The sequence below is a fragment of the Haliaeetus albicilla genome, chromosome 13, assembly GCF_947461875.1.
Source record: "Haliaeetus albicilla chromosome 13, bHalAlb1.1, whole genome shotgun sequence".
Lineage (NCBI taxonomy): Eukaryota > Metazoa > Chordata > Aves > Accipitriformes > Accipitridae > Haliaeetus > Haliaeetus albicilla.
In genome coordinates, this window is record NC_091495.1 from 41092058 (window position 1) to 41112922 (window position 20865).

The 20865-nt window shown below is 37.4% G+C and overlaps 1 protein-coding gene across 1 annotated transcript in view; it reads left to right on the forward strand.

Annotated features, from left to right (window-relative positions):
• LRRTM4 (leucine rich repeat transmembrane neuronal 4) overlaps positions 1 to 20865 on the forward strand; it is a 576595-nt gene that overhangs the window by 246619 nt on the left and 309111 nt on the right. The window contains exon 8 of the mRNA XM_069801084.1: positions 2163 to 2337. The gene's annotated coding sequence lies outside the window, so the exon portion shown is untranslated. The remainder of the gene's footprint in view (positions 1 to 2162; positions 2338 to 20865) is intronic.

Here is a 20865-nt window from a genome sequence, read left to right on the forward strand (position 1 = left end):
TTTATTATTGCAAGGCTGGATATTGTGGCTAAAATTGAGACGGTACTGAATGGGCCATGTAATGACTGCAACTGATTCTGCTTGTCTTTTCCTTAGAGTTAGAAGGAATACAAAGTACAAACCAGTACATTTACTAATTTTACCCAATTGTGTGCTATACAAGAAACCAAAAAAAAGAGTTAAATCTTCCCAAAAGATCATCTTTGTTCTTTTTAATATTGGAAATTGGCTTACTTTTTAGTTGCTCCTTTTTTTATCAAATATTGCAGAGTTCTGCTAGAAGGAGCAGAACTGCAATAATCTGTATGAGTCTTGAAAGAACAGCCTTAGCTAATGTTGAAGCTGCGTTCTGTGTAGTAGTCTGTGGTGGGGAATCCTTTGGGCTGAAAATTGAAACTGCAGGTGTGTTGAAAATTGGTTTTGGGAGTTTGCATCTTGTAGCCTGGCTTGGATGAGTCAGTTGTGGACATTGGAAGCCTAATTACTGGCCTAGAAAACAGGTTGATAATGATGCAAAAATGGTAGTGATGCAGCATCCAAATGAAAATAATTAGCATATTTGCCTTGCTACTCAAGTCATTTATTCCCTAATCAGCTGTCCCGGAAGCTCCTTTTCCCATAGATGTATAAATTTACCCAAGGATTTTGAGTATTAGTATTAGCAGCATTAATATTGTTGTTGATTGAGCTTGGACAGGACTTATGAATAGAGACTGGAAGTATGGCACGGAAAGTTGGAAAAATACTGAAAAAATGCAATACAGGGGAATGTTGCTGGCTGTTTGGATCCAGTTGTAAACTTATGTGCGTGTCAGCTTTTTGTTTGCTTTGTATTCTCTTAGGAAAAAAATGCAGTGCTGCAATAATTATTTAAAAGCCTGGTTATTTTTAAAAGTGCCTACTAACCTAAGTTCAATTAAAAACACAGAACCGGAAGCCTGGGGTTAATCTTTGCCTCTCTTTCTGGCCTTTAGGAGTGAAGTAAATTGTGGTCAGGACTAGATATGAAATGCCAATGAATCCACATTTGGAAACAGATTTTAATGAGCAGCTAGTACTCAGTGTTGTTGGGACAGCTATGGGTAAACGTGCTGACGTGAAAGTCTAGTTACGTGGGTCTTAGTTTTGGTCCTGTTAGTGTTAATTTTGAAACATCGATAGAGGAGGAGAAACCCTTTACTTAGCTACCTCTATGGGATTTTGAAAGCTTAGGTTAGATGTTTGTATTAATTTTAAGGCTCTGTTGCAAGCACAAGTATTTCTTGCATAAAATATTCAGCATTGTCTATTAAATATTTTAGAACAACCATAAACTTTTATCAGTCACTTTAATTGACAGGCTCCTTTAGTTCTTTTTTGTTCTGAATAATTAAATCTTTCTACCTTCATAAAAAGACCCCCACCAAACCTCTCAAAACCTGTGAATGTTCTTACTATGTTCTGTCCCTCGGCAGTTGCCTGTCCTCAGAGTTTCTCTTTGCCTTACGGCCTCAAGAAAAAATTTCACTGACTGCTTTCCTGAAGTTTTTAGGTCTTGCAAGAACTCTCATCCCCCAGTGGTCCTTCTCCTGTAGGTATTTCGCACTTCAAACCGGTGAGACAGGAGTGCTCTTACTTTAGTGTTAGGCTTTAGTCTTTGCATAGTACCTGCTGTTCTGTGAGAAGAATAATTAGCAGTAACGTTTGAAGTCACGTGGATGCTGCATTCTCTGCAGGGGGGTAGCAAAGAATCAAACCCATCTGCTTGGTGTAATGATTTGGGTTTTAGAAAATCTAAACAAAACTCTGGTCTTGCAAGCAGGTCTGTGAGCGTTGTTCCTTGTGCCTCTGGAGGATTCCTATTGATTTCACTTGAGGATCCCAGGTCTACTCAAAGAACGAATGCCTTGATGTGCAGCTTACTGGTTGAGATGCAAACAAGTGACATTTTGGTCCAGTCTTCCAGTTACCTTATACATTGTATCAGATATATTGTCTTTTGGTTGTGTCTTATGTTTTCTGGTACAGCTGTTGAATAATGTAGTTGTGTTTCTGGTCCTTTCAGGATAAAAATTCTGTGCTTAAGAGATAATAAATAACTAACCATGTATTAAATTCCTAAGATACTTTGACATGTTGCCCAGCATAGTAAGCTCAGTTCAGTATCTTCCTTCTACTTCCAGGTGCTTAAGAGGAAATGATATATTGCTGTCTTACTACTTGTTGAAGGCTTTGCTCCTTGTCAGGGTACTTGGTCTTGGTCAAGTTGTGAGACTTGGTTGAAGCAAACAACCTGAAATGCTTTCTCGCTATGATTCTCCTTGAAGAGGAATTTTTAAATGGAGGCCCTGCTTTGAGGTAGGAAGTAATCCTTGATTATCCTATCAGAATTGCAGCTCTGTAAATAATTACTAGATACAGAATAGTACAAAACAATGCTTATTTCACTAAGTACCATGAAATGTAAAGAATGTGTAATGGGGATGTGGGCTGTAATGAGTAAAAATGCAGCAGCAATGGAAGCCATGGTGACAATGATGAGAGGAATCTCGGAGAAGAAATCTATGATTTTGGCAGTGGCAGCAATAGTTCTGGAGAAAGACTGCAGCCTCTTGCACATTGGCACCCGAGATTGAGCGTAGGAGAGGAGCATCCTAGTCTGGACCTGTTGTTAATGTGGAAGTAATGCTGAATGCGTAATGCAGAATTCAGGTTTGCTATGGCTTTGGCTGCTGTTTGAGACACACTGGCATACAATTAGCACCAGTTACATCACTCTGGCTTGTCTAAACGTAAATTTGTTTTCCTTCATCTACTTAATAACCTCTCATGCTTTCTCAGAGAAATGGTCTTTAAAAAAAATAAAATAGGCTACTTGTGGACACTTTAATAAAATGTAAGAATTAATAGTATTTGCAGTAACTTATCTCATTTGGGTCTACCTGAAACTGAAGCATGGTAAGCCTTGGGCTGGCCGAGAGGTATGATTTTGTATGATCGATGTTGTGGATGACAAAGGGCCTTTTTTTTTTTTCCCTGGAGTTTTTTTTTCACCCCCAATTCCAAACACATCTGAAGAAAGCCCAGGGTTCCTGAATTAGATTTTAGTGCTTATTCTGCAGTCCACGCTTGCTTTGTATAGTACAGGTGAAAAAAGCTTCTGTTGCTATGATATAAAAAGTAATCTTGGTTTTGGTGTAAATAGATAATAGCAGCATAGTATTTAGTTTGGTGACTTAGTTCCTCAGCAAATAAACCTCTAGTCTCAGTTCTATGTCTGGTAGCACTGAGAGATTGCGGCTGCAAAAAAATCCACTTGTTCCTTACTCTCAACAGGTCGTGACACTAAATCAGCCCTTCAAAAGTAATTAGGGATCTTCTCATTTTTATATGCGTGTGGTGACTTGGAACTGTTTGACTCCATTTGTCCCTGTCTGTTTATACCACAGTGGGCTGCTAAACATTTTGTCGTGTATTTTGTAAACACAGATAATCTGTGTCTGTAGTATTTAGCATTCCCTGTATGAAATTACATCAAATGTTCAAGTGTGGGGAATTTCCTTGTTTCTTTGTTGTTGTTTTGGGGGAGAGAGAAATTCTTCAGGGTGTTTTCTGTATGAGAGAGTCTACCGTGGTGAGATCCTGCTCTTTCTGCCTGCAGCTGTTTTTCCGGACTTAAAACAAACAAACAAAATAGCAAAAAGAAAACCTTATTTATTGTCTGTAATTAGGATCCCAGAAAATAACGGGGAATGAAGGAAAGCTATTAAAATAACCCACAAATGCAAATATAATTCAATGCATGTCAACTATATAGCAAATACTGTGTTATTGAGTCTTAGTTCAGATGCCATCCAAGGTCAGAAATACCCAAAGAGGTGGATAGACACTGCATAATGACATACTTCTGGGACAACAGTAATTAAACAACTTCAGTTATTCTTGTTTCATTATGCAAACAGTATTATCCAGCTTATTTTTTCAGATGTATTGGGTAACTCGTACCCTCTTGATGTAGAGTTGTTTCCTGTAGATTCAGGAAAGAGTTTCACTTAAGCAATGTTTCTTTAAGACTTGGATTCCCTTCTTCCGTTTCCTGCTCTGGTTGTTGTATTGTCTTTTTTCCTGTGGTGTCTAAGTGAGTGCAAGCTTGGAGTAAAATCTTGACCCCGTTCAAGTTGATGAGAGTTTTGTCATTGGCTGAAAAAAAGATAGGATTTAATGTTTAATGATTATTAGAGCATCAGACTCGATTCCTGTTGAGAAAAACGCTTCTTATCCCTGCTGGTTCCAATGTCAGTGACCTTCCTTCCTGTCCTCAAAATCCCATCATCCACAAAAATAAGTACATAAATACATTAGTTGAGGGAAGTTGGGAAATCAGTGCATCCTCTAGTGGATCTCGAAGTGTTTGTCTTTCCTTATCAGCCCCATAATGATAGTGCAGCGATGGCAGCTTAATGATAGCAGCCCCAATGACGCCATTCAGTGCCAAAGAGGTGAAGATTGCACATTTTATTTTGGAAAATAATTATGCAGCTAATTACAGCACTTGACTTTCGTCCTTCCCTTCCCTGCGTTCTTGGGGAGGCTGGTTTGCTCAGCTTGCAAAAGACTGCGTCAGTTATTCTAAAGGTCAAAAGACTCTTGTATTATGATTTGTAATTGCTAGTAATAGTGAATAAAATAAACACAGCATCATTTTGGATCATTTAACTCATTTCTTAACTTCTGTGTTACTAACGCTATTCTATTGTGTGACTATTAGTACATACTTATCCAAGTGGTTGAAAGAGGAGAAATAAACCAGAAGTTGAGATCTGAACTCTTCTGTAATTGTTCTGAGAAATTTTGAATCTGAATTCAAAATGTAGTGATCAGACCTAACGATGCAGAGCATGTCTTAGATGTCTTAAGACCATTTTTTAAAAAGTATGCAACTGTCTACTAAGGGCACAACTGAATTTCAGAGCAAAGCAACTGCAATAGTATTTCAAAAGTACCATCGCTGAGGAATCTTAGTAGATTTTGACTCTGTATGGCTTTGAGATCTCAACTGACTTGCTAAGAATTAAGAGTATGTTTGTATTTAAGCAAGCAGGCCATAATACATGTTTTGTACAGCTTTTTTCTTCTTTTTTCTGCCCCTCCTCCCAAAACCCTGCATGACAGCTATGGATGATGGGTGCCCCCTTCCCCCTTTACTTACACCGTTGTTCTTGGAGAACTCGAGGCCAAATGCAATTTTCATCCTTTATCCTCTGGTCAACTATTAAATCCCAGGTTGTATAATTACTCTGGCTTCAGAATGCAGCATGTTCCCTCACACTTCAGGTCAGCTGCAAGTCTTGATGCAGTCTGATTCATTTCAATTTGCATAATCTCCTCAGCCCTCTATATTTCATTTAGACACCAAAGATTTAGTTTAGTTACAGTCCTGTGTCATTTATCATTTACTTGTCTTCTTTCAGAGTTTGATTTAATCCCTTTGGTTTACTTTAAGAGACTGATTTCTTATCCGCGCAGTGCTTTATTCCATTGTGATTTTCAAGCCTTTGTATTTTCTATCTGGATCTTCCTTATTGTGATATTTATTTTATACCTAGAGATAAACCCGCCTTCATCTATGATCTTAAAGAAAGTCATAAATTTAACAAGCAGTGTCTAGGCCAGAAACCTGTACAGGGACATTTGTGTACTGATGATGTTTTTGCCGGTGCTTTTTCTGACAATTGCCATGCTAATGTTTCATTGTAGGTAGTCACTATGAACTTGTTTGGAATCCAGGATTTATGTCTGATCCTGTCACTGAGTAACTACGTGACCAGAGGCATGCAGTTCACTTTTGTCTCTTATGCTTTGTCTAATTTTTTTGTTACGATACTTGCTTTTTGAGTGTAGCACACTGCAGTTGTACATTTAGTTTACAGCATACAGCAAAGTTATACCTAACTATCTGATAATGCCAAAACACTTGAACAAATGGTGGCTTATAGCATTTGCACAAGATACTTTTCTCTGGGTAAATTTTCTGGATCTGGTTTTCTTTATTATTGCCTGGCAAATATAACAAACTATCTTAGTAAGAATTTTCTTTTCAATGGGAAAATGTATGTACGTTACTGATTTGTAGAAGTTTTTTCCTAATAATATGAACCTTCCACTTAAGCACTTTCCCTTAGCCGAGCAAGGTTTTCTTTGTATTTTTTTTGTATTTAAAAAAAATGTTCCTGGGCAAGAAGAGCAATATTAGAGAAACAATGGTCCCAACTCATTCCTCCCCAATTAATGGATTTTTCTGTGCAATTTCTGATCTAAAATAAAAATCTAACTACTGTACTGTACCTTGCATCTACCAATTTAAGAACATGACGGATCAGATGAGATCATTAATAAAGGTCTACCTTTGTCAGCAGTCCCACTTCTGACACCGTCTAATATCTGATGGTAAGGAAAAATAATATGAGCCTAGGACAAATACATAATAGTGAGTGATCCTTTTCCTGAAACTTCTCCCCAGCTTCTGTGAAATAGCGGTTCAGAAACTTCTGGAGGTGAAGGTGGCATCTAGACAATTGTGGGTTTTATTACCTCGCAGTTGATGCTGTGAGTGAATCTGTCCTTTAGGAATTTGCCCAATCTCTTTTTAAATCCCATACTGTCTTCTATTTATTTTTAAATTGCTGTTTGGTAATTTCTTTGCATGGCTCAAATATTTGCAAGGCTACATTAAAAATCATGGAAATTATCTGCCTTATGGTCTTTGGAGGTTTGTGATTCAAATCCTTTTTTTGCAGTTATGGGGACTGAAAGCATCTTCTTTTCTACCTCCTATTCAAAGAACTCTGCAGCTTGGGCTTTAATAATATATTAAGTCACATGGCAATGGAATCACAAGAGATTCAGTAACACTGAAGAAGAAAAAAGGAAAAAAGAGTACCTTTATAACACTCCTATATAAGTCTATTGTAGGCATTTTTGGCGCTGTGATTTACCATGTTCTTAAAACAACTAGTAGACTGCCTCTCCTTGTGACAGCTCAATCTCATGCTACCTCTTATGTATCCATGGTAAATATTTGTATTGTAAAACAGTATCTTATTGGAGGAAAAGAAGCCTGGCTGGTTTGGCATGGGGAATTGAGGGTAGCTTATTTAAGTCTTCAAAAATGTAAAAGGCTTCTGCAGTAAGGGAGGGAAGAGTCCATTTTCCATGCCTATAAGCAATCAGACCAGAAGTATTGGGTCTGAACTACCTCAAGGGAGGCTTGATGCAGAGGTCAGAAGCAGCTGTGTATCTGTAAGACTAGCTAAATACCAGACTGGCTGGAGCGTACTGTAATTATACACACATGAAGCGCATACACATTTTTCATATGGTTTTAAGTGGAAAACTGGAGGAGGGGAAGGTGTTGTCTGTTTAAGATCACTAGTCAAGCAGGCAAGTTTGTAACATTTTGTTGCTAATAATTCAGTGTTTCGTAGTGTACATGAGGACTGATGCTTTCCATTTTGAACTGACAAAACAACTTGTTTTTGCAGACTGTCTTAGGCTGGTGAGCATTTATAGGTGCGAACATTTCAAAAGCAGACTTCTGCTTTGTCTTTGTTGCCGTATACAAGTGTCCTGTAAGAAGCTGACAGTGTAGTTACAATTTCTTTAGGATAATTGATATAGCATGCTTAGACCGTCAGATACTAGCCTGCTTTATCTTTGACAGTGTTTTTCAGTTTCTGCTGTCAACATATCAGTTGTGTTCCTTGGTATGGATGGATTGAGCAATTTTGTAGGCACAGAATGCTATTTTCTCTAGTGCCTTTTGATACCGTGTTTTTTCAGGCTACCTCATCTTATTGGGTTGGGATACAGGTGGAAAGCTGTTGGTAACAGTTCATCCATTTCATAGTGCTAATATGTGTCTAGATAACCACACTGCTGTGGGCATCACCAGATGGAACTAGCTGGGGGAAGGTGTTCCTGTTCAGTCACTGAGGCGGTGGTATTGTGTTCTTGACTTCTCTATGCCAGTTTTCATGTATTAGAATTACTACATTGACAAGGTACTACGCGTAGGAACGAAGCTGGTGATGCATAGTACACCCACAGGCAAGACTCCTATACAAAGAAGTGGGATGGTGTTAGTGTTGCTGTGTTTACTCTGGGGGCCTCTCGTATCGCAAGTGATGACAGCTCTTCATAATCCTGACCAAAGCAGCTAAATCCTCGTGAAAATGAGATGAAACCGAGATCCTTCCCTTTGTGGAGGAAGAGTACAGAGCCTGTTTGCTTCCAAATACTATTTGTTTTATAAAAATCTAGGTCCTTTATTACCAGAGTAGCGTGTAGCTGTTTTGCTGGTCCTTTGCTGAGGATGAATTTCGGAATGACTAACTGCAAAGCAAATGTGTGTGTCGGAACACTCTCTAATTCAAACCTGTTTAATGATTATTTTGGACAGCCATGTTGGGAATTTTTCTGAAGTCTGTTCTTTAGTTTATCTAATTCCCACAGGAGGAAGATGAATATTGGGTAGTGTTGAAAAGATCAGTTCATTCTTCCCAGTGAACTTATGTTAAAGCATCTTGATTAAGAGAATAAATGAGGTGTCATAACCTGAACCCATACAGAATGTGGCCAGAATGCTAATGGTCTAGCATTGTTTTTCACTTGTGTTGTATGAACACAACGTACATATTAGCTTTCAGCTTCCACTGGCTCTACCATGAAAATGAAATCTAACACACTTAAGTCTAACTTTCCAAGTGCTAACCTTCTTAACTGGCCTACTGCTTTACCTGCTGCTGAGTCACAGATGCGGATAAAGGAGATAAAGTCATCCATTTCGTGTTTGTCACTGAGAGGCATCTAAGCTCACCACTGCCTGGGAAAAAGGGTGTGTTTCTCTGTGCCTGTAGAATGCAGCCTTGGAAATAATTTGTAACACAGGACTGCCTTTTGTCAGTTGGTCTGACAAAAGGCAAAACTGTTCTGCGTGCTTCTGCACGTCGTTTAGAAACATTTCTTTGTTACAATTTAAGAAATTAAAGAGTTTAAATGGCAGAAGTTGTAGGTTGTTCCTGAAACTCCTGCAAGTAGAGTTTTGAGTATTGCTCAAATGCACCATTTTTAATGGGTTAGAACCGCTATTAACAGCTTCATCCAAGTTCTTTCGGGTGGCAAATTTTGTCCGGCTCAGACTTTATTTTTTTATTTAATTTACAATCATCTGGTGAAAGTCTGCACTAGCATTCTATCTAGACTCTATTTAATATGCACCAGAATTATTGTATTTGATATATATCAATTTTAAATCTGTTTCAACACAACCTTGAATGCCTTTCTGGCAGTATATCACTTCATCAGTCTAGCTTAACTAGAGCTGCTTTTTCATTTTTTATTGCCCCCATAAAATCTAGGAATGGAACACTTCGATTTTTCTAGCAGTAATTTTTATTACTTTTAGCCTTTTTTTTAAGTACTTGTCAGTGAGATACAGTACTTTGTACAGAGTATATTTTTCAGCTATGCATTATATTTTTATTTCAATTTATTTTAGACAGAATGTATAGCATACATCTAAATAATACCTACGGTAGTTCAAATGAGTGTATTATGAATGTAATTAGAATGGATATAAACTCGGTTCATCCACCAGGATTGGTGTATTTCAGTTGCCTGCCTCTAGTCATAGTCACTTTCAAGTAAGGCTTGAAAGGATAACTCATGTTGTAGTTTTAATGCTGCACATAAAATCATATTGCAACACAGGAGGGGAAAATGAATTTATTGCAATTTTTATGTTTTTATTTTAATTTTTAGGTTTTTCTAGATTTTTCCCTGGAGTGTGTTATTGCACTGCTTCTTATTTTTTCCCCTAAGAACATAGAAATTGCCACATTAGATCAGACTAGTGATCTGTCTAGCCAGAGAGTCTGTCTTAACAGGAATGTGTGCCAAGCGCATTAAAGAGGAATGTAAAGGCCGACAGTAGGCCTCTGCAGAAACAGTTGTTGAAAAAAAACGTCCCTGATGGGAAAGTCTGTTCTGCTCACCATTAATTCAACATTACTCTGAGCTCCAAAGTATTTGAGTTCCTGTCCTTTTGTCTAAAAAAATATAGTTTTGTTTGCTGCTCCCTTCTGCGCTGTGTCTGATCACAGTAGCTGCAAGGAATAGGACATGTAGCAGAGTCTGTCTTTTGTTCTGCCACTGTTCTAGATGTCTTGTGGGCACATTATTTCATCCTTCTGAGCCTTGGTGGTTTCTTTTATAAAATCGGGTAAATGATACAGATTATCATTCTGTGAAAAGGTTTTGAGACCTATACATGAAAAATGCTGCGGAAGTTCTAGTAGTGCTGTTACGCTTTTAAGGTACAGTTACATTTTGAGCACAATTCAGATATTATATGTATTTGTGTGTTTCTGTGAAGTTCTTTGTCTTAGTCTGATGATGTCATGATACATTCTACAGCCAAATGGTGTACACCCTGAGGAAAATTTTTTCCTTAGTGGAAGTTCTCATTTCCTGAAAGTTTAGGAGGGAGGAGTACAAAGGAAAGAAGAAAAAGATTTTGCTCTTCAGTCAGTTGAAATTATATACGTAGCTGTTAGTGTTCATTTTAGAAAATGCTTTTGTGCTGTTTACATTAATAATGCTAAGGAAGAACCTATGTAACCCGAGTTTAACGTTTCCGTAAGAAAACTGTGACCATGTATGTCTAAACAGCGTTCCTCAACTGTATAGTAAGTGTCCCCTCGTTATTCTCATTCTGTTTAACGAATATGAATAATACATTTTAAATAATACCTATAATAATTGAACGTGAGGTAAGAACAGGAACACTTTTCTAATTAGGGCTTTTGAATGACATTGGAAAAGGGTTCTGGGTTAAATCATCTTTCCTTGCTCTGGGTTGAATTAGCATAGATTTAATGCCAGTGATAATTTTATGCAATTGTGAGATCAGTAGTTTAATGCGTCTGGCAGTGAGACAGGGATTTTCTTTCTCTGACAGCACTGAATAAACCCCTGTAATCCTTTTCTTTTAGCTCTTACACCCATCCAGACTTCAGCTTAATGAAAGGCCAAAGAAATCAGGAGTCTGCTGAGCATCTATGCCTCAAGCACAGGCAGAATGAGATGCTATCTTAGCATTTTTTGTGGTTCAGAATCATTAAAAAGACTAATGGCTGGATTGGAGGGCTAAGTTTACATTTCTACCTCCTGTGTATTGCAGAAGGCTCCCATCATTGTAAAGTGTATATATTGACTTAGTACTCTAACAGCCTGCTACAGCAAAATTGAAAATAAAATAAGGTAATCTGGACCAGTTGTGATTTTGTCATTTTACTTCAAAATATATTCACATCACTACATTATAGCTGGACCGCAAACTAATGAACTCCAACACAGATGCCATTTAATTTTAAGGAGAATGGGATAGGATGTGTTAAAACAGCCTTTGAAGGGAAGTCATTTACGGTGTAAGTCCACAGGTTTTAGTGATTGTACAAAACCTAAGAACCGTGCAGTATAATTTTGGAATACAGTTTTACTGGCATGATATCTGTTAGCTCTTTATATGCCTATAAAGCTAGGTGTACCTCTGTTGAGTGTCATAGAATCTGTAGGTATCACGATGTCTATATCGGTCAGTTTGTATGAAAGTCCAGATAAGGTATTACTGCTGGTTTGGGTCATGATCCAATTTAATAACAGTAGAGGAGAACCCACTATCTGGGTTTGGTGAAGTCTAAATTTGGCTTGGAACCTAATGAGTGTTGGACTAGATTCTAAATAAAGGGATGACACAAAAGGACTCGCAATCTTGTGGAGTTCAGAACTCTGCATATGTGCCACAGACTTTGTTTTAAACCAGAGTGTGCTCAGTTCTGCCATAGTTCCCAGCCCAAATGAATTCAGCGTTGTCTTCACTTTGCAAAGGTGAGCATGGACATATGGTGACCTTTCCACTTAGTTTCTTCTGAAATTATGAGAAATCAGGCAGGTAGGACAAGATTTTTGCTTGTGTTTAGAAAGGTGTCTGTTCCTTCAAGAGCTTAGTGTTTTGACTATTGTAAAAAGACAACTCTGTGTTCTCATAAGGACAAAGCCAAGTAGTAATGTATACTTGACTTTGATTTTAGACCCCTTTGAGGAACATTTGCTCTGAAGGTCCAGTCTCAACTGAGTTATTAATCTAATGAAAAATTGCCCATAAGTGCCGTTTTTACATGATTGTCCAATATTTTCCCCGAATTATTGTTATTGCTAATTGTATCAGTTTCTTTTCTGACCTTAAATTCTTGTCCTCAGAAGAGTCTCATGACAGCATGTTTCACAGCTCGCTTCTGTTTTATGAAAACGTATTACTTCATATCTAGAAAGTTGAATAGAGATTTAATCTCATCCATGTCTTCTTGAGAGCCTAAACAGCTATCTTTTTCCTCCAAATTTAGCACTTGAATAACACCAAAACACTGCATGTGTTACAAGCATTAGGACAGCCTTATACCTGAAGAGTAGTATGTTGGCTTTTTTAGTCTCAGTAACAACTGTGCTTACGTTTCTACAGAAAATGTTAGACCTTTAACATCTGTGATTTTATGTTGGGACTTTCGATATTGTACTTATCTTGACCATATAGACAAGTTTAATGCTATTGTCTTGATGTCTTAACAGTCAACTAATGTGATTTCACTGTAATCCTTGTAAGTTATAACCTAATGATAACACTGACCAAAACCAGAAAAAGGTATATCAGAAATGAGTCAGGTTTATTGAAGTTAATTCTAGAACTGTTTTTGTTAATAAATGGTGAATTTGAATCAGAGTGATTGGGGGAGGGGGGAGTTTTGGGTAGGGATAGCTATGAAGGTTTGTATGCAAATGGGGCCAAACACTTTATTTTCTGTTTGTTCTGTAGAAAATGTGCTATGGTCCATGTCAAGAATAAACAGCTGCTGCTGCAAGTTCACATAACCAAAATACAATGTGCAGTGGGCGTTAAGATTTGTAAAGCATAGTAAATGCATAACTAAGTCCATGAGATCAGAGTACCAAAATCCCAATCTTTACATAATGAAGGCTCAGCTTGTTGGTGATACACTGTGAAGTAATAGTTAAACCTCAGTAGATTGATTCTAGTTCTTTTAATCTGAGTAAAAAGCAGGTAGAGTAATGGGAGCTTTCCAAAACTCAGAGGAAAGTTGTGAATGTATTCCTTTGTGAAGAGGGGTAGATAGAGACTTCAGATATGCACAATAAAGCTTGATCCCCCCAAGTTTAAATAAAATACTGTATTTTAATAAAGCATTGAAGAAGAAAGGCCGTTTGGGAGCTGCATTGAAGCTGTTGTTAGCTGCCAGCTCAGAAGAAGCACAGAAGACTTGCTTTGATTAATACATCAGACTTCAGACGTTTCTCATTGCTTGTTTAGCCTTATTCTTAAGTATCAAAAGAGCCTGTTCACACAAGGGTTTGTTTATTTACAAGGATTATACTTGTTAACTGACAGTTTAAAAGGAATTAAATAGGCCTCCAACATTGATAGGCTAGCATTAAAGAGAGTATTAAACGCTGACCTTGGATTCAGTTAAAGGCCGCCTTTTCCCTTCCCTGCTATCCACTAGTCTGGAGAAGGGATGGAAGTTTAAATACGCCAGAGTTGATAATCATTACACAATTAGATGGACGATTGAAATAAAATTTCCGCTGAAAATGAGTATAGATGTTTTAAGGGATGATTGTAGACCACTGCGATCCCAGGGAGATTTGCCACTGATGCTCATAGCATAGCAGCAGGATGGAAGCTCTTTTACGCAAGGTGTTTACGTGAATCTCTTCTGGACTTTATATTCAGCACCCAAAAACATTGTCAGAAGCTCTTCCATTCACCTAAAAGAAGTGGAATGAGGGAAGACTTTAACAGGAAGGGTCTTTAAAATAGTCCTGGTAGAAAAACTTCCATATGACAAGAAGAAAAAAAGTCTTATAAGGGATGTGACTGAGGTCCCAGTGTAACATAAAGCACGACACTGAGCAGGGCAAACCTATGGAAGAACATTGTACCCAGGGGTTGCTAAGGCGAATAAAGACAGCTACTGTTAGCTGAGCATCTGTGAGAATTTGGCCTTGACAAGAGCAGCACAGGTCATAGAAAAGCAGCTAAAATGGAAACCAGGCTTTTTTAATATAAGAAAACGGTTAAAAATGTGCTGGCTACTCTTATTCTGGTCAGTATTTTGAGTTTCTTTTTTGGTGGAACAGTTTTACAGGGCAAAAAGTTTTGAGACTGATGCACCTCAGAATATGTTAGTGCAGAAGTTATGGAAATTCAAAACCTTCTGTTTCAAATGTGATATACTGTACCATACTTTAGTGTAATAGGATTTATCATTATAAAGAAACTGGTATGTTTCCACAGGATTTTTTGATGCAAGTGGAAATACTTCTATATTTTGTCCAGCATTTTTTCAAGTTTCAACATTTTGTCCTGATTAGGATGAAAATACATTTTGACATGACCATAAATGAAAATCATATTTGACCATTACTTCCAACTATCTTCGTGTACTACCTTCTTACTGCAATACAGCTGTGTGAAAAGGTCACATTGGAAACGTCTTCTATGATGAAACAATATGTGAAGGAGAACTCCTCAGGGGAGCAGATGACATTAGTGGGAAATGTAAAATGCTACATTAATATGCTGGAGTTTGGTGTGTGTGTGTTTCTTGTGTTTTTTTTTTTAGGTATGAAGGACAGCAAAGTACCCCTTAAAGCAAGTTCTTGAATAAGTATGTTTTTAGCCTACAAAAAAAAAAGGGGGAGAGGAGGGGAAATGTTAGCTGAAGATTAATAGGAAATTTTCGTTACTTTAATTATAAACAAGTAAGACACATTTGCAAATCAGTGAGCGCATTTGGAAATCTCAACTTTTGGTTTGTGTTCCTCTTGGCTACAAAGTAGTATCACAGTTCCACTACATTTTCTGTTCAGACAGGCCCTGCTTGCACATGTTGCATATTTGAGGAATAGCTTTATGATATTCCATGGTGTATTTTCAGATCTTAGTTTTATTTCCATGAAGTGAAAGGCTTCTCCCCCTGCCACCCAGTCTAAAACCTGTATTTTTCAAGACAAATCATTTACCATAGCAACAGATTATTTTTTTTTTTTTAATAAAAAAATAATGGTGTTCTGATAGTAGAAGGTAATACAAAGAAGTCTAGGAGAATTTGTATAAGGAGCCATTGTGGTGCATTATTATTGTCATCATCTCCTACTTACATGACTGCTTTTTCATACTGCTTTAGATGCCTTGAAGTTCCAGTCAGGAAAGAAAATCCTGTTGTGCTTGGCACTGTACCTATGTGGAGTATAATCTAAGGACAGTCTCACTTGGAAATGATGTCTGTGTTTTTCACATGCAAACAGCAAAATGGTCAGACGCTAAGTGGGAGGCCTCGAGATGGCCCAAATCTGGTAGTGACTGGTTCTCCACTTGCCTGTTCTGGGTTTTACAGGGATGTAAGTCTGTTGATACAGATGAATTTATTTCCAAAAATACAATGACAGAATTGGATCAGCTCTCTTCCCTGCTTGTTCTTGTTCACTCGTTACTTTGTCCTTAACCAATCAAATTCTCTTTTTTTTTTTTTTTTTTTTTTTTTGAATTAGCAAGATAAAGTCGGTAAAGGCTGAGTGTCAGCCCTGGACTTTGACACACACATGTAGTGTTCTCATCCCTGTGCTGGGTTATGTGGGAAGACATGGGCATTGTTTGAAAATTTAGGTGCATAACTATTCCAGTGTTCTAGAAATTAAACCCAGTGGTATTTGCCAACTGCAATATTTTCATCGTATCTTCCACATGAAAAGATTATTCATTTATTTCCCCCAATTTGCAGCTCCAGGTGTTGTCTGACCTTGGCAAGTCTTTTATTGTTTCTCCATGTTTTCAGCTTTTCTGGATAGAGAAGAAAACGCTGTATCCTACAACAACCTAAAAATACAGAAACATTCTGAAAGCCTTTTAAAAGTAATAATTTATCTTTTTTCCTAATTACGGTGGTATAGTTCAGTATTTTTATGGGGGCTTGACTATAATATTTGGATGCACAGTGCTGACTGTTCTGTACTTAAATATTCAAATGATATTAATATCTATATGACTAGGACTTGGGACACCTCATTTCTATTCCTGGTTCAGCTGTTGTCCTGCTGTGTGACAGCACTCAAAACAACAGTCCTGTAGATAAAACGATGATAATGTTCACTTTCTTCATACTGCGATCTGTAGATGAAGAGCTCAATGCTCAGTCATGTTACAGTAATCGTGACACTGAGCAAGAGTAAAGGAAATGTCCCTGTGGGAGGTGGGGAGGATCTGTTTAGAACCTGGTGCAAATGCATAAACACAAAGTTGTCTTGTGTGCTGGACCATGGGGAGCCTTGATAGAGATGAGAAATTGTGCCAGATGTGAACCAAATAACAAGTTTGTTATGAAGACTTTTTTTTCATTTTAAATTGCTTCACTGGTTTCCACTGCAGCACTGCAACTGCCAACTGGGATTAGTGAGCTTTGGAGTAGTTCTAAGGTGGGCTATGATACCGAATCCTCCATTTTAAGAGCAATTAAGATGTTAAAAAAAGAGAATGGACTCTCTTCCCACTGGTATATCTTGAACTTTGTCTCCCATCTGTCAGTCTTGGGTGTATTGTCTATAATGTAAGGCATTATTAGACAGCCAAGGCCATTTTATCTGGGAAGGATTTTTCCTGGCATATATGGAAAGAAAAGCCTGTAATGTTCTTAATCTTTCAAAAATGATGCATTCCTGAAGAAAGGGAGAAAGAAACCCTACCTGCCTCTGTGTGTGTATGTACATACATGCTTTTCTAGAGAGCTTGAAGTGGAAGAATTCTATGAAATAACATGCAATTCATATAGTACAACACTATCTAAGTATTTATAAGTTGACAAGACTGACCTTTCTCACATTAAAAATGTCACCTTCTCAAGACCTAAAAATGAGCCACTAACGAAAACTGCACTCTAACTGATTCTTGAGCAGAAAAATCCATCCTTTTAATCCTTCCATTGTATTTCCTTGCATCTGGTAAAGCACAGTCAGGGAAAATTACCACCATTTCAGGGGACTGTAATTTGTATAGTTATCACGCAAGTATAAAACTGTTAAATTCCTTTCTTCCCCTGCTCCAGTATAATACTTCAGGATCATTTTATTTGTTTTCCTCGCCCAGACTAGAAAGCAGTCCTGCACAGAGGGAGACATGCAAGTCTGACAGAAGAAATGTATTCCAATTGTCAGGGTGTCAGCACAAGGCTGGGCAACCAGGGCGTAATTTTTAGCACTGTCACATAATTCCAGGGTGATCCTGGGCAAGCCTTTCTCTACAGATTTGTTGATTGATAATATTGCAGTATACTACAATTCAATATATAGGAATTCATATATGAGATACAAAATGTCTAATGTTCTCTGGCTGAGCAAAGCAGAACAGAGCAAATAATGGCTAAATATTTCTTTGCTAGATAAAGAAAAGTTTTGGATTTCTTAGAGGACAGAAGAAAGGGAATGCTGAAAAAATGTAGCAGTTTGATTTATGCTGTCAAACCGCATTTAAACCCATCTGCTTTTTTTCTATTTTTAAAGGGTTTTTTTTAATAATTGTATTTAAATTGTCCCCAGAACAGATGCTTCCAAATAAAGTTTTGGGTTTTTTGTTGTTGTTGTTGTTGTTGTTGTTTTGGGTTTTTTGTTTGTTTGGGGTTTTTTTCATTTTGAAATTTGTAAATGAAACATTTTAGCAATTTTACACACTTATTTTTATTTTTTTGGCTTATTTTTATTTTTTTCCCCAAATTTCTCGTTTGACAAGTATGAGAGACTTCAATCTTCACAAAACAGAGGTTTTGGCTTATTTTTTTAAAAAAAGTGCCTCTAATCGATAATTCTCAAATGTATTAACAGAGCTAATGGTGTTTTGTGAATTAAATGCTAGTGCATTCTTCTGTCAAAAACTTGAATTCTGAAAGGTCATGAGCAGTAATAAGCCCCAAAATATGCTTCTTTTGTCCTTTACCCAGATATATGCATGGTACATTGCTCAAAGGACCATCCACATAATTTTTCACTGGAGGAAATTCTAATACAGTATGACCTGGCTGGCAAGAAAGATTAAACTGATATCACTCAAGTTCCACATGAGTTTGAAAAGACACTGTTAAACTCTGCTACATTGAGCATTTTAGAATTGCTTAAAACTGGTTGATGTTCAGCATTCACTGACCGATAAAGAATGTAGTTCAGGTGACCAAACAATGAGGTTGTCACCCAAATGATGGGGTTTCGGTTTCATTAAGTAGATGAAAAATATGTTTTCAGTAGTTTGTGATGAAAACAAAGATAAGTCTTTAAGGAAGAAAAATTAAACGTGTGGGAACAGCTAATACAGGATGAACTGAAATGCCTTTACTGCTCTTTTTAATCTTCCCTAGAAACTGTTAGACCACATAGTATTTCTGCTAGCAAAAAACGCTGAATATTTGAAAGGCTTTTTTCCTATTTTTACTGTTCTTCTTTTTATTTTCCTGATCTATTTCATCTTGTTCCCCCCCCCCCCCCCCCCCCCCGCTATATTCTTACTCAATCTCTCAACATCAGTTTTTACTCCAGATTTTTTCATGAACCTGTTTTAGCTTTGTATTGTGGAAGAATCTGGGTTTTGGGGGGATGTTTCTACCTTTCGGAGCAAGAGAGAGAACCTGGAAAATTGCAATAGTCCTGTAAAACTCAAGAGGATGATGGAATCCAAATTATATTTCATTCATTGTTAAGCAGTGATTTCTAAGTAATTACATGACACCTTAGTGCTGATCCATGAGTACTGAACTTCTGAAAATGTGGTTCAAAATTTTTATTTTTCTCCTGAATTTTCCCTGCTGAGGCCTTCTGCAGGGTGTTACTTGAAATCGTTATATTCTTATCTAAATTTCAGAGCAAAATCTTACGTTAACCCCAAAATATTAGCTGAGGTGGTTCATCTGGCTTCATAAACAATAGCGGTTTCCAAACCAAACCCCTGACTTCAAGTTTTCTAGTCACTGCTGGAAGTCACAATGCCAGAATATAGCAAAGGCAGCTGCTCTTAAGGGATCATAACAAGATGATGAGTATTCAAGATTTTGAGAAAGCTAATTCTGACTAGTTTGTTAATGCATGTGAAGGATGTGAATCTGCTTTGGTTCCTGGGTTTTATATTTAGAACCTCAGGTCAAGCTGCAGATGTGTGTAATTTAGTCTAGAGAGAAATCTTAAATTGAGTCCCTTCTTTTAACCAAAAAGGCATGTCTGGTACAAGCCTAGAGCATTTGATTCTGATTTCTCAGAATGTTAATCCACCGGTGGTGGGGAAAGGGGAGGAGGCTAGTACATACGTTTTAAATTTTCCTCTTGTTTTATCATATACTAAAATATTTATTTTCTATACTACGTGTGAAGAATACATACTAGCATGAGCGATCACTGCATTTTCACTAATTCTAATGGTAGTAGACTCCCCAAATGTACATATTAATGAGATTTTAACTGTGCCTAGATGAACGGTCTAGGTGTTTTTTGAATGAAGAAAACACCCCCCTTCCAGGAAGAAAGAAAAAAAAAAGCAAACTCCTTGGCCTGGCACTGCACTGTTGCTTGCTGAGAAGTTCTTTGTCGGTTAGTCATCTTTAATCTGTGTTTTGAAAGTAATAAGTTGCTCTATTGACTATATAATGTTAATGCTGAAACTCTTTCAACAAAAATTCTTCTTTTGCTCCTGCATAAGCTGAAGTGTTAATTTCAGTAAATCCTAGTCTTAGATGGTAAAAGCTTTCTTGGAGAGCTCTGAATGAATGCAGATGTTTTTCTGTCTCTCTAAATTATTATGCTAGCATCATATCACTTAACTTGAATTATCACTTCTGTTTTCCTAATGCATTATTGCCAAAATGATGTCAACATGTGTTCATGAGCTGCTTTGCTGTTTGTTTTCACACAGGGAAGTTTTTATTGTGGAGGGACATGCTTTACTACTTTGGGGTTATTGCTAGTTTAATAACAGTTTTTAAAAGCTAATTTTTATAGATAAGTTTCTCCAAGTCATTCTATTCTGAGTGTAATTGGTAGTGATGTCCCTATTCGGAGCTTTTAAAATACTCAAATAGCGGTCTTAAGCTATCGGGAGCATCGAGGGATATTTCACTGCAATTAGAATTCCCACTTATTTAAATTGGAACTATTGAACTGCTCTAGCACAAGCATTCTTGGCTTTAGCGGTGAAAGAAAAATGCAAACACATAAAATGGGCTGAAGAGAGAAAGTTAATGGAAATACAAAACCACTTTTAGGATTAAAACCAGAGATGTTTCTTTTATGCTGAATCTTGTAGATTTGGACACGCAGCTTCTGCCACATGGCTTGACTTCTGTCTGATACCACAATATGGAACATATATACAAATAGCCCTTTTATCTGGCAACTAGAAACTCTGACCTTTACATAACGAATTAGGAAGTGTGAAGACATTTGAAATCAGTGAAGCTAGTCTCTCAACTGAGAAGCAGAACTGTATACAGGGACTGATGTGAAGCCCATTAGAACAGCTAGAGTTTTCCTGTTGACTTCAGCAGTCTTTCGGTTAGGCCCATGGTTAATTAATTAAGCTGGCTTTCAAACAGCTAGACATCTCCAGGCACCTTACAAGTTATTTTAAACTGTGAGTTGTCTGCACAGAGACGGATGGGATAGTTTGAATAACGTAAGTCTGTTGGCTCTGTAACAGTACAGTTGCAAGAAGTTGTCTGGCTAGCGTAC